The 14,155-nt window shown below is 47.4% G+C and overlaps 1 protein-coding gene across 8 annotated transcripts in view; it reads left to right on the top strand.

Annotated features, from left to right (window-relative positions):
* Window positions 1-14,155, top strand: part of Svil (supervillin) — a 196,404-nt gene that overhangs the window by 74,883 nt on the left and 107,366 nt on the right. The window lies entirely within an intron of this gene.

Below are 14,155 nucleotides of genomic sequence, written 5' to 3'. Positions count from 1 at the left end.
TCATTCATTGTGGTTCTGAGTATCAAACCCCAGGGCCTCAGCATGCTCAGCACATGTTCTACCACTGGGCTAAACTCCCAGTCCTTGCTCATGCTATTAATTCAGGAGAAATGCAAATTGCCTGTGAGCCTTGTGCCCACTCTTTGCTTTCAGGACTCTGCCAATGACGCTCAGATTCTTTAAGTTTGACATCTAGAACAGCTTTGGTCCAGAATCTTAAAAACTCTCACCTGAGTGTCTAAATTTTGAGTTGGAGTTCATTTTTAAATTCTCCAGTGAGGGGTGTTATCCTGCCTTTTGAATCTCTGCTTTAGTTTGGTAATTCGGGGCTGGGAAGTAGCGGCAAGGTGTGGAACATGGCAGGTGGATTTGACATAAACCACTGAAGGAAAAAAAAAGATTATTTTTTAGTAATGTATCACATGAACAAGTATACATAGTAACTCTTTATCAGGTAGTAAATAGAATATTTATGTTGAGAAACGTCACTGGAAAATCTACTCTGCTTCTCCACTGAAAGCTGTGCCACTGGTAAAACAGATTTCTACTACATGTACCCATGGCTGGTGTGTGAGGGACTCATTTGGAAAGGGTCAGCGCTCAATTTGCATGCTGTATGTAGATGCCTATGTGTTACTGTGGCCATCAGTGGTATCGCTGGCTGAGAGGAACTGTAGTATGAACTGCGCACGCACACACACGCACACACACACACACACACACACACACACACACTCTGGAGTGGGGTGGGGGTGGGGCTGCTGCTGCTCACTAAGCCAGGAGAACTCTCAGACAAGCCTAGCAGTTGAATGCCTTGCTAGAAATAGGGCCCCGTGTCACCGTCTGGAGGTGAGTAGCTGTGACATCGGTACCCAAGAGAGATGACTTGTTCCTGACATGCTTCCTTCTACTGGACAGGGTGATGCTCGTTAGCTAAACCCCAGGGAGTGGCTTTTCAGTGATCAGTTGACTGATGCCCAGAGCATAATCTCTACAGTTTGGTAAAGTTCTGACCCTCTGCGGTCATCCCCTGTGCTTGCTTATCTTTGCCTGTACTTCTGAGGCATCTGGGAGACTTTGGGTTCTAGTCCCTTTAGCACACTTGGGGACATTTAATGCTCTGCTACAGAAGACTTAAAGAACAGACAAAAGCCTTCAGATTTTGCAAGGAGGCACCAGGAACTATAGCAGGCAGTCTCAGGCCTTGGGCAGTTAGCCAGTGGAAACCACCTCTGTTGTTGGAACAGGAAGTCATGTCCCTGGGGTCTGGCTGTCTGGACCCTTTAGGATGATCCCTATAATCGTGTTAAAGCACGAGGGTGGGGTTGTCTTGCCATGATAAGGATTATCTCCCAATGTAGAATTTCCTGGAATTTCTGGGCATCTTTGCTGATTGCTGAACAGGAACCATGCTGCCCTTGACTGCTTACCCTTAACTACTCACGACACAGGTTCCCCAGGCCTCTGTGTCTGTCTCTGATGGGACTTGGCCCCTCCCTGCCAGCCTGGTCTCCAGCCTGTGCTACCACTTTGTCCTTAGTGGATCCCTTTGCTCTCGGGTTCTCCTGTGTCCAGTCTGATGGCAGAGTGCACTTTGTAAGTTTACTTCGACCACGTCACTCCTCACAAGTGGATTCTTCATGCTCATTCATGCCTTGTGCCACTGCCCATAGCCTGAGCCTCACTCTCAAGATCCCTTCTACCACCAGACCTTTGCTGGCATCCTCTTCAAATGCCTGGGAGATGATATCACATGACATGGCCAGAGTGTCCCCTTACTGTCTGTCTGTCTGTCTGTCTCTGACTCCAGGGCCTTGACTCCAGTCTGTACTGTAGGGCTGCTGGTGCTACAAACATCCTGGTGCCCTCCTTCTACAAGGGAGGTGGGGTACCCAACAAGCATTGGATCTTAGTACCTTTGATCTCATCTTACCCAGGGGCCACTCCACAAATGTGAGTTGTAGCAGTGTGTGGCTTTGTCAAGTCATAATGTAGCTGTTCTGTTAGAAGCTCAGCTCTTCCCTCTGGAGTATCCACTGTGAAGGCTGGTGTTCTCTGTTATGTAGATCTCTTTTTTTTCTCAAATCAAAATACTCATGCAGAAAGATGCCTTCCTGTTACAAGTCTGATGGGGTTTCTGAATACGTGCTTTTACCAACACAGGAAATTGAAGTGCATTTGACAAAGACAGCCTCTTCAGTATTGGAGCCTTGCCTGGAATGAGAAAAATCACCTGGGTACTTGTCTTGGGTGTTTTTTCCAAGGGCTAGGCATCAACTCAAGTAGCGCGTCTTGGGAGGGTCTTGAACTGTTGACCTCAGGGACAACAGTGTCTTGTAGTTCAGAAAAGTCTCTGCTCCTTAAAGACACTCCCTTTGGTGGGAGTGAAGCATGTATTTTGCTCATAGGTTGCTTACCCTCTTCTGAAAGTCGACCACAATTCCCAAACAGGTTTCTAACCTAGACTTAGCTGAGTTTTGTGTAAATACAGTAAAGGGCATAGTTCTGCTGCCTGGGGATCAGTGATTTTTCTCCTCACTGGCATATGTTTGCTCATATCTTCAGTTTCCTGGGAATTTCATTTGTGCAGAGCTCTGGTTCAATGCTGTAAGACGCAGAAGGCTACAGTGCGGGGCTGTCCTTGGTGACTGCATTCCCTGAAACGACTCAGAGAGGAAAGTGATGAAGTCCCTGTGCCCATCATGCTGAAAGTAAATATAATCAAAATAAATGCACACTGGCACCTGCCCCCCAGTGTTGCAGTATGAACACTGAGCAGTGCACGGGGGCCCTTTGCATTGCGTCCAGATGTCATACTGTAAGGAGCTGCCAGGATGTCGCCTTGGCGAGATAGTGCCAGCGGTCCTACAGCCTGGAGGTATACAAATCCTTTGATGCTGTCATGCAGGCCAGTGTGCTTGGGGCCTTGTTTTGCATTTCAGAGACTTGGTTCCCTGACCTGTCCTGTGGCCTTGGGCCCTAGCAGAATGGCATCAACCAATCAGCATTCGAGCCTCTCACCCTAGAAAAGCAGCTGCCTTTGGGTTTTTCCGCTCTCTCTAATCTCTCTCTCATCGCTCTCTCTGGCTTCCTGCTCTCTCTCTTCCTCTCTCCCTTGCTCTCCCTCTCTCTGTCTTTTCTCTCTCTTCCCTTCCCCCAATTTTCCTCAACCGAGTGACTCCAAATAAAGACGTGATAAGGGAAGGAATCTCGATTTCGTGGCCGTTCATTCCTGCTGATCAGGAAGTGCGCCGCATTATACCATCCAGACTTCCTGAGGCAGGGGACCCTCAGTGGGCCCATTCTACCAAGGAAAGACCTGAGGCTCAGACAGCCTTGCCCAGGGACATAAGCCCTAGAATTGGCTGGATTTGAACCCAGACCTATGTGATGGCACCTCAAATACCTAACTCCTGAATACCAGTGTAACTCAGACTGTAAACGTAATTGCCAGCTGTGTTAGTCTACTTCCTGGGGACTGTGTAATTTATAAAAAAAGAAAAATGGGTATTGATCGCAGTTCAAGTTGAAGGCTACATCAGGTATGTGTGTCACTGTTGGGACCTTTGGAGAGCCCCAAGGCATCATGGGACCTCATGTGTTGAGAGAGCTAGTGTGCCACAGAGCACGTCCTCCTCTGACAGAGCAGCTCTTGTTATCCCAGGAACTCAGCCACTCACGAGGCCTGTGGGACCCGATAGTCCCACCTCCAGGTACCATCAAAATGTGTTTGGGGATCCTGTTTCCAGCATAGGAAGCTTGAGGGATCATTCAGTGTCTGCATGGCCTGGAATCAAGCACTACTACCACAAACGCAGAAATAAGTGGGAAGGAAAGACAGAAAGGGAACGGAGGGAGGGGGGAGGTGGGACTTCACAGGTTGCTTTGTCCTCCAGCCTGTGACCCAGTGGACTTTTCTGTGGACACTGAAATGTGGGAGAAGGCTTCCCAGGGGTCCTCTTTCAGCAGCCCCTCCCATCTTAATGCCGTCCTCCCCCCCTTTACCGGCATGCTTATCCCTGTTCCTCTGCCTTGAACTTCTGTCGTCTTCCTGGCTCCCTCTCTTCGTGTGGAAAACATACTCAGGTTTCTTCCAGACTAAATAAAGCTCCTTGACCTCTGACCCAGTCTCCCTTCTTTCCCTGCCAGTCACTCTCAGCACACACTCAAGCCCTCCTGCCTCTTCTTGTTCAACCTTCAAGGCCTCCAAGTGTCCCGCGTCTCCAGTAGGGAGCCCGTCTCTGTATTCTGTGCTCCTGAAGCGTGCCATGGCCTTGGCATTCTTATTTTGTTGTCTTTCTATTTTTAAATTTTTAAGCTCATACCATGCTGTAGGCCTTTGTGTGCTGGTTCCGTTCTTGTACATGCAGTGGCCACAGCAGCTGCCTCGATTCAGCCTTGTCCACTGCTTCCCAGTCTCTAGAATTCAGTTTCATTTTTCACTTGCTTGTTTCTCCACTCTCTGGCTGTCCTTTCCTGAGGGTCACGTAAGGCACAATTCACATATTGTTCATCACATGGCCCACTCCAGGACCTGTCCTTGTTAGGGAAGATCTGTTCATTTGTGATTTTTAGCTTTTCACTTTGTGATTAAACAATGGAGTCTAATTAGCCATGTGCGCCTATGTCGTCTGTACATCCAGTGCTGGTAGAACTAAGCATAGAAGATGAAGAGGCAGATTCTGAATGACCATCTGACAGCTTTTATACATATGGCAGTGTAGTGTGTGTGTGTGTGTGTGTGTGTGTGTGTGTGTCCACCACAGGTCAACTTGCAGTGTTTTTCTTATTTGCTCTCCACCTCACGTTTTGAGACACAGTCACTCCCTGAACCTGAAGCTCGTCCCCCAGCCTCACTGGCCAGTGAACTCCGGGAATCTGTCTGTGCCCTCCTCCCCAGTACAGGAGTCACCTCCCCAGTACAGAGGTCACTTCCCCAGTTTCAGGGGTCACCTCCCTGGTATAGGGATAACCTCACCACACCTCACCAGTGCAGGGGACACCTCCTTAGTGCAAGGGTCACCTCCCCAGTGCAGGGGTTAATGCTTCTATATCTGACTCAACACTTCAGGTTGTACAGCGACTGTGTTACTGACTGAGCCAGCTCCTCCAGCCCCGCGCGCCAGCCGCGTGCACCAGCCCCACGCTGGCAATTTTCAGTGTGTTTGTTGTTCAGAGGCTTCTTGTTTCTTGATGGGATTTTGTTTGTTTGTTTGTTTGTTTTAAATGTTTATTTACTTTATTATGTATACAATATTCTGTCTGTGGCCAGAAGAGGGCACCAGACCCCATTACAGATGGTTGTGAGCCACCATGTGGTTTCTGGGAATTGAACTCAGGACCTTTGGAAGATCAGGTAATGCTCTTAATTTCTGAGCCATCTCTCCAGCCCTGTTTGTTTGTTTTTTGCTCTGATCACGCAGTATTGTGTGGCCACGTGGGCTCAGCCACATAGTCACTGAACAGAAAACATATATATGTACTCAAGGACATTAAGGTTTCAGTGATTCGCTGTTTTAAGTGACTGTTGAATTCTGAAACATGATACCTAAGTTTACTCCACCTCACCAAAAATATACACGTTCACGTATTGTATTTGTACGTGTGTTACACATTCCTCCGGCCCCAAGTGAGGATGGAAAGCAGTGGCATTTCGGGCTTCAGATATACTACTCCACCTTTGAGGAGTTTTAATCTATTCTCGCAGACACGTCTTAGAATTCTGATGCCTTTGAACTCATCCTGTTTTACCAGGGTCGGGAGGTCTTGAAGTTCAGCTGAGCTCCTCCGTGTTGTATCTGGCTCACACCTTTCCTGATTGCTGTTACCAAACACAAAAATAGCACATTGATTGTTTGTAGGTATTGATTCTGATTTTTCAGTCAGTTCATTGTTAGATTTGATTCAGGCCAGACTAAAAAGGGCTTGGTGGGGGAGGGGGTAGCTCGGTGGTAGAGCACTTGCCTGGCTGAGCAAGGCCCTGGATTTGATCCTAGTGGTGCAAGAAACAAATAAAAATGAGAAACAAAATTCAGAAGTCTTAGTTGTTCTGTTGAGTAGGTTCTTCTCCTGATTATACTTGCAGTCTTCATTTCTGCCAGACATTCATTCTAGCCAAAGAAACAGAGTCAGTGGGCTTTATGATTTTATGTATTTTCATTGAAAGTGATAAATATTTTAAAATTCTTTGACTAGATTAGAAATGTGGCGCTGGAGATAGGGACCACTAAATGCCATGGGCTGTGTCTTACAGAGGAGGTGCACACTGGAGATGAGCCTTGCTGTCTTCATTTTGGAGTTTTTGTTATGTTTTTTATTACTTCCACACAGGCTCTCAATGGCAAAGCTGATATGTTTGGATTCCTAGCACTTCTTCCCTAGAGGCAGCTTGCTGGCAGCTGACTCTCTTAAATCTCCAAAGGACCTTGCTGGGGAGAAGGTGGGTTGGGGAACAAGTGCTGTGGAGGCCAAGGACAACTCAGCTGGGGCTCCTTCACCACTCTCAAGAAGTGAGTTTGTTTCCTGCTCCCAGCAGAGAGTCAATTCTGTGTGAAGTGGGAGAGATTTGACCTCTAGGAAATCTAGTAGAGGAAGCCTTGTGACCTTAGTGGGCTCTTTGTCCTTAGGATCTCGTGGCATCTCTGGTGAATGAGGGTCACACAAGAAGACTTCTAAAGTTCCTTCTACATATTTGTATTCTGTAATATAGATCTTTCAGAGACTGGACATATTTTGTCTCTCCTGAGACAGAAAGTCAAGGGTCAAGAAAGGATGCGGGAGGAAGTGCGAATTGGCTAGAGGGAGGCTTTTGCTAAGTCTTCCTGGTCTTCCTGTTCTGAGCTGTGTCTGCTTTAGCACACCCCACACCCCCGCACCCTCATTCCTTGTCTGTTGTGGTCACCCTCTTCCTCTCCGGGCCTTCATATTGGGACTCTTCCCTCTTCTCAGATTAAGCTCTTGCCACTTCTTTTTTGTACATTTAAATACTCAAATTTTCTTTCCTCTAGTCTGCCTTACTCTCTCCTGTTATGTATCCTTCTGTGAAATAGCACTGTGGCCACAGCTAACCCAACAGGGACAGCAGAGATAGGCAGAACTATTCTCAACATGGATGGCAGCTCTGCCGCCTCTGCCCTCAGTGCCTGGGGCCACTCTCCACCAAACCCTACTCTCTGAGTACTTAAGATCCTGTGGGCTGGCCCACATGTTGTGAAAGAACAGCAGGAAACAGCTGGCTGTTTCCTAGGAGGTCTGCTCCACACCTGCGCACACCTGCTTCTCTTCTTCACCTTGGACCTTGCAGGTGTTCGGTCTGCTAGAGTGTGGAACTGACTCATCTTGGAGCTGCACCTCCAACAGCTGCATTTTCGACTTGCATCGCCCATGTCCCCTACCCGCCAACCAACCACTCCCCTGCTCTCTTTCTGTGACTTCTTCACCAAAGCATTGCATCACGTACGTTCACCGAATGACCCTGCGATTGCATTTTCTGTCTTCTGTAATTCAGTTTCCTTGTAACTTACACTGATGATGCTCATTCACTGTCATAAAATTTGCTTTGTGTAGCAAGAGCAAGTCAGATGCCCCTTCCTAACTTCATTTTAATCTGTGTCCTCTCTGCTGTTATAAAGCGCTGTCTATAACACTGATTCACTCCTGAGCAAAGGTTGATGGCAGCCTCATCCAACCAGGGTGTGACAGAAAGAGGTCATTCAATCTACATCTCTCTGACTTAGGTTCAATACTTTATTAAGTGTCCCCCAGATTTAAAGTGAAGAGAGCTCTGCCTGAAGATTTTATTCTTATTGTAAGCTTGTTGCAATCCCAGAGACTGCACTCCGTGTGCGTGAGAGACTAGTGCTCTACCACAGAGCTCCACCTCCAGCTCCCACTTGTTCTTTTCCAGGTCTGAGGGCAAGAGGCTTGTCACCAGGCCTGACGACTGGGGCTCAGTCCCTCAATCCCTCAATGTCCTCTGATCGCCACAGGTGCGCTATGGCATTCCACTCCACCCGAGTCCGAGAATAAATGAATGCAATGATTTCTTCAATTGCCCAAGCTGGTCTTGAACTTACTTTAGATAATGGCAAGCCTTGAACTTACGATCCTCCGTCCCCAAATTTCTCAAGACACTGAGATTACAGTTTAAAGAGATGCTGCCAGAAGATTTTGAAGTGATTTAAGGAGTTTGGTCACGTGGGATAGACGACTGTGTGCCAGGGGTAGGGTCAGCAAATCTGTTTCCAGCTGAAACTTTGGCTCTGTGGGATTTCTTTGCATTTTTCTCTTTAAGGTAAATCTTCTGGTAACCTCTGTCATGGGTTTTATACAAACATGCACTTCTCTCCCTGCCTACCTGTAGTATGCTAGGACTCTTTAATTTTGTACATGTTTAAATGCTTGGCTCATGGGGTTATAAACATTTCATCATTGGTTCTTCACCAGGTAATTATTTCATTAAAAGTAAATTATAATTTATTTAGGCACTCAGATGAAAGTGCAGATCGGCTAGTGAATGGATGTTCTACAATCTGAGAACAAATTTCCTTGGTATTTTAATGAGTGTTTTCTCAGCCCACTTCTGTGCTGGCAGCGTCTAATTGGCTGGCAGAAGAGCTCCTTACAGGTGATGTCTATGATGTGTGAGATCAACATTTAAACAAAGAAAGAGGCTGGGGGTTCCCTGGGGAGGGTAGCTGTGCGGTGGCCACTGTGAGTGGTGGTTTTCTTGAGTAGATGTTTTAAAGTTAGGTCCCCAGCCCGAACAGACTGTGGGAACCTAAGATGCCCCATGGGCTCTCCAAAGTCTTTCTTTTTCCAAAAAAACAAGTAGTGGGGTGGGGGATACCCAGGGGCACCCATTGTTTTCATCTTTCTTTCTGAAGGGCCCTAGGCTCCGAGCAGCTGAAGTCACGCCCTTCTGATTGTCTACACAGGCCCTCTCACCTGCACTCACAGCTCTTCTGATTGTCTGCACAGGCCCTCTCACCTGCACTCACAGCTCTTCTGATTGTCTGCACAGGCCCTCTCACCTGCACTCACAGCTCTTCTGATTGTCTACACAGGCCCTCTCACCTGCACTCACCTCACAACCTCATGGGTCTGGTTCAGCCGTGTTCAGGAGAACCAATCCGTGTTGACAGTAATGGCTAGTTGAAGGTGTTCTGTCACGTGGCTCCTGACCACCTGTGGCTGTCTGGTACTTGCACATGTGGCAATTGCAGCCAGGTGCAGTCCCAGTCATTGGGGGCTGTCAGACAAGAAGGTTTGTATTCGAGGCCAGCCTTGGCTACAGGGGCTGTTGACGGAGTGACAGAAAGTTGCACTGTGCATTAACTGCCTATAAAAATGACAGGGCCTTAGTGTGCCATTGGACCTGTGTAGTTAATGATGCTGGATTCGTAGAGGAAATATTCAAAATAGTGTGTTTCCAAAGGAAACTGAGGAGCATCTGGGGGTCTGCCCCATCCTTCCCACCAGGCCACACGTGCACGTCTCAAACACGGGCAAGTGAATACAGTCCGGTCGGTCCTCCGAGGCCCTGATCACATTAAATGTTCATCTCCACGTTCTGAATTATGCATGCAGAGGTCTGCTCTTTAGTCTCATCGCCACTGATGACACTTGAGTTGAAGCCTTGAAGCCAGCCTTGTGGGGCAGCTCTCCTCAGGGAGCAGCTCTCCCGGAACACCCTGACTTAAGGGCACGGGGACAAGGAAACTGCAGTCTCTAAGTTGTCCACAGCACGCACTTCATCTAATGTCTCGTTTGAGTTGAAGTGGGGGGAAAGTTGATTGAAATGGTCTTCACTGTGTATTTGCCTCTGACTTTTTAAGCCTGTGACGGCTATAAACTGAGGTGTCCAGGGGAAGCTGGGCTGTAGTAGGAATGGCTGGCGTGTTCCTCTGTGTTGATGGCTTCCTGAGGCAACCCTGCCAAGGATTCATCTCTTAGTCGCTAAGTCCAGCTATTTGGGGATACCGCCTTGAAAAGTCTTAGATTCAGGTCAAGGGAACTCCAAGGTGGGTTCACGGGGAGGATGTTCACGAGCAGAGTTGATAATGTCACTCACAGGCAGCTAAACAACAGGCGGGTGGAGGCCCTGAAGTGGGCTGAGGCCTCAGCACAGAGACAGGCATCGTGGTGGGGATTTCTGAAGAGGAGAATCAAGCTCATGTGGCAGAAGTGGGGTCTCTTCCTATGCCAGTTAGAGGCTGTAGCGGTCTCACAGCATACTCCTGTGGTCCACGTTCTCCGATTCCCCCACAGGAGTCAGGGAAAGTGGGGAAAGGATGTGCAGCCCCCAGTATTCCCTTGGATTTAACTCACTTCCCAGGTAAGAACCCTGACACCTGAAGTCTGTTCGCTAGTAGGTTGCCTGCTGGTATCTGTGTCAAGGGAAGGCTGCTGCAGGTCATATTCTACACAGTCGTGGTACCTAGAGCTGCCATGTGATGGCCTGGGGGTGCGTGGAATGCCATGCTGGGAGTGCTTGCCTGGCTTGCTGGAGGCGGCTGGGTTGGTAGTGGTGATGGTGCTGCATGTTTTCATGCAAACATGTACACCTCAGAACCTGGCAGGTGCATGCAGAGTTCGAAGGCCTGGTGGGAAACAGGAATGCCTGCACGGCAGACCTCTACCACCGTGTGGCTCGGAAAGTTTGCACAGCTGGGAATGAGGTGTGGGCCCACATCAGCTGTTAGTGCGCTGCTGCCTTCCAGGAGAGGGGAGGGGAGGAGGGAGGGAGGTAGTTTAGCTTTTACTCATGACCTTTATCATTAATGTGAAGCAACAACAGAGAAGAATAAAACTTTTCCTGGGCGATGTAGGAATGTCAGGCAGAGGGCTGAACAGAATCCAGAAGGGTAGCCAGACTACAAGGCTGTGCCCCTCAAACCAGCTGCCGTGATGTCCTTTGGAAATCTAATGGACATCCAGTTTCGAAGCCTCGTATATTTTTGTGAGAAGCAGCTGTTATTTCTTATTAGACTTTAGTTTACTGGTGAACTGGGAAGTTCTTCTCTGCTGCCTTGCAAGCAGCTGCTTTCTTCACTGGGCGTGGCCCTGAGTGGCAGCTCCCAGTCTGACTGCTGTGGCCCCTTCTCCTTTGTTTTGCAGTTCTGGGGTTCTAAGGCCTCACACATGCCAGCCAAGGTCCCTGCCACTGAGCTATGCCTACAGCCCTGGGTCTAAAATGTGCCTTCTTCTGAACCCATTGGGTTTCGGGTTAATTTGTTTCCTTCCTTGCCTTCCTCTGATCAGTCAGTCCGGCCATTCTTTTTGACTAAAATCGAACTAGATCAGCTTGTATTTCTCCAAATACAGGACTTTCCTGCTTCTTAGAAAGAAAGAATGCTGTGATCTGTTATTAAGTTATTAAGTGAAGAAAAAAAAAGAAAAGGTGGGGTAATTCTTGCTTCCTCAAGTTTAACCCTTGCATCCCGAGTCAATGAATACAGGGATTTAAGTGGATTAGTGACCGCGTTTCTCAAACGCTCCAGCCCAGCTGTTGAACTGATGGACTTTTTAAAATAACCAACGCAGTTGCCACTTGGCCTTATTTGGTTTGTCAAAGGGTGTTGAATATTTAGGGACAATGTAAGGAGAGCCTTCTTCTTTCCCTCCTTCCTCCTCTTTGTCTGTTCCCTCTCTCCTTCCTCCTCCTTCTGTTCCCTCTCTCCTTCCCCCTCCTCTTCTTTCTCCTCCTTTTCTTCCTCCTCCTCTTTTCTTCCCTTTCCATTTCTTCCCATTTCTCTTGTTTTCTCAGATTCTCTTTTCTTCTTCTCTTCTGCAGCTAGCAGGTCAAGACATAACCACACAGCCATGGATATCTGTAAGTCCTCCTGGTTTCCATGGATGCCAAGATAATTTTTAAGCCACAGATATGTCAAAGTCTGCCTTTCAGGCATGTCTTCCCTGTGGCACATGCATGGATCACAGGCAACCTGTGAATGTAGTCCAACATGAACTAAACCTTACAGGGAATATTATGAATGCTTTCCTTTGTTGTTGTTAGTCTGAGTTTGTGTCTCAAGTGTGGACTTTGTAGACAGCAATACTGCATTCATTGTGATGTCAAAGCTTGGACACACCTGGTCTGGTAGCTTTCGTAATAATGGTAATTCTGAAAACGATCAGTTAGAAATTCTTAGGTGCTGAAACGTGGAATCTGATTTCTAGGCACATACTGTTTTGTGGAGAGAGGTTTACTGTTTGTTAAAGTAATTGGTTTATCTCTGTTATCTGTGTGCATGCGGGTGTGTGCGTGTATGCGCACATTTCATGTATGTGTGCATACCGATGAATACTAAACTAGAAATGTATGTATTGACATTTTTGAAATAATTTAGTTTGCCCTTGATACTAAGAAGAAAAGACTGTGACATTCTAGTTTAATTTTAGTAGAGCAAAATTTGAAATCAAACCTCAGGTTCTTTGGTATTCATTAACTCAAACTTAAAATTAGAAACATGGCAATAATTTGTCAGTGCGAACTTTCTGAGGGAAGACATATCGTGTCATATGTGTGTGGACGCTGGTCTTTAAAAATAGATCTCATCACAGAGAAGTAAGCCTCATCATCTGTATTCCTGGCCAATTGCTGCAGAGGTGAAGTGGCAGCTTATCAAACAGAGGCCGTGAGTTCACGGCTCTCCCGAGAATGCTGGATACCGGCTGCGGCTGTCTTCAGTTCATCTTTGGTCAAAACTCTTTTGTTTTAAAAGCTAACTGCCAAAGAGTAAACGCTCTTGACCCAGACTGTAAATATTTGCCACACATCTGGTTAGTTTAGCTTTTAACAAAATCATTTTGGCAGAAGTGTCGTTAAACTTTGACAGCCCAACAAATTACACAAAATCCTGAACTTCACATCCCTCATTTTCCTCACATAGGCGTCGCCTGTGATGTTAGTCTTAGAAACATATCTTCTGTGGTGTTGGAAGGGCCCTAAAACATGTATTCTTAAACAAAGTATATAAACATGGCTAAGAAAACATGAGCCTCGTGTAAATATGTATAATGTCTTCTGTCAGGCCCTGGACGTCGTTAATTGAATAAGTTTCCAGATTAAGGGACTCTGGGAGATGGCTCTTAGGGTGACAGTGCTTGCTGTCCAATCGTCAGGGCCTATTCTGGGCCACGTAGGTGGTGGCAAAGCCACCAGGGTGTTGAGTTGCTAATTTTAGTATAAAGCCCCTTCTATTGAGCTCTGGAACCTCAAAGTATGTGTGACCATCCTTGTTCTTGGCATGCACGTGTCTGTAGCATGCCAGAGCTCACTGGTGGTTAGGAGTATAGCTCAGTGGTAGAGTAGAGAGAGAGAGCTCTTGCTTATCATACATGAAGCCTTAGGTTCTACCCCCAGCACTGTGAAGGGCCGTGGGTTCTAATTTGTATCCCAGGAGAGGGAAAGTGTGGGTTTGGGAGAAACCTAGTGTTTGTGAAAAGGCCCAACCATCTGTCTGTCCAAATGAGTAGCCAGGAGGCATTTGGGATTTGCTAGAGAGGGTCCTGCCTGGGCTGGGTGTTGTGATTCTGTGAGAAGCTGAACTGAGAAAAGTTCCAGTCTGACCCCACTTTGACTTGTTCTTTGTGCAGTCTCTAATCCAGAAAAGAAATCTTGCCTGAGGCCATGAGGCTGTGCCTGTCTTTTCAGCAGGGTCTCCAGCTGTCGGGGAGCTGCAGATAGCCTGATCCAGGCATAGAAGACTGGTTTCCTTCCAAAAGCTTTATGACATTATGTCAAACCTGAGTGAGACAAACTACCATAAATCCCTTCCCCAGGAGTTATGAGTCGAGGTCTTGGTTCCTCATCTGAGCTGTGTGCAGCTGCCGGGCTTGGCTCCTTATAAAGCCCTGAAGAGAGTCTAAGGCATTAAGCCTTCTCCTATTCTGAAGAGGCCTGGATTAGCCAGCAGGACGAGAGCATTCCTCTCTGCCTTGTGTTAGTGAGCCCTCAACAGCAGCCTTGTGCATCTGCGACTATTTTGTCACCGACGAGAGGTTAGCAGGACACTTTTGTGTGGTCGGATACTGACAGCTAGTGTTCTAGGACTTCTATTTTAGCCACATTTTAAACTATCCATACAGGTGTCAGTGTTTAACTAAAATTTGCTGGCAAATTGAGCTGCACTTGCCCAGTGTTTCCTGCCAG

The sequence above is a fragment of the Myodes glareolus genome, chromosome 14 (assembly GCF_982192425.1).
Source record: "Myodes glareolus chromosome 14, mMyoGla1.1, whole genome shotgun sequence".
Taxonomy (NCBI): domain Eukaryota; kingdom Metazoa; phylum Chordata; class Mammalia; order Rodentia; family Cricetidae; genus Myodes; species Myodes glareolus.
The sequence above is the reverse complement of the archived record's forward strand: the minus strand, read 5'-3'. Positions and strand labels throughout refer to the sequence as shown.